Below are 206 nucleotides of genomic sequence, written 5' to 3' on the forward strand. Positions count from 1 at the left end.
TGCCCGACCCCCCCCCCACCAACCCTAGTCTGGGCCTTCCACCTCCCTCTGGGGCCTCTCCCCGCCCCGACTAGGAATTCAAATGCATCTGGGGGGGCTGCCCTCTGGTCTGAGCAGGTGAGAAGCGTCTCCATCACGGCCATGGGCCCGTCTGCCTGGCAGGGTGAGGGGTGGGCCACTCACTGGATCTCGCGGAATGCCCGCCT

This window comes from Crocuta crocuta, unplaced genomic scaffold (genome assembly GCF_008692635.1).
Source record: "Crocuta crocuta isolate KB4526 unplaced genomic scaffold, BGI_CrCroc_1.0 scaffold334, whole genome shotgun sequence".
NCBI classification, from domain to species: Eukaryota; Metazoa; Chordata; class Mammalia; order Carnivora; family Hyaenidae; genus Crocuta; species Crocuta crocuta.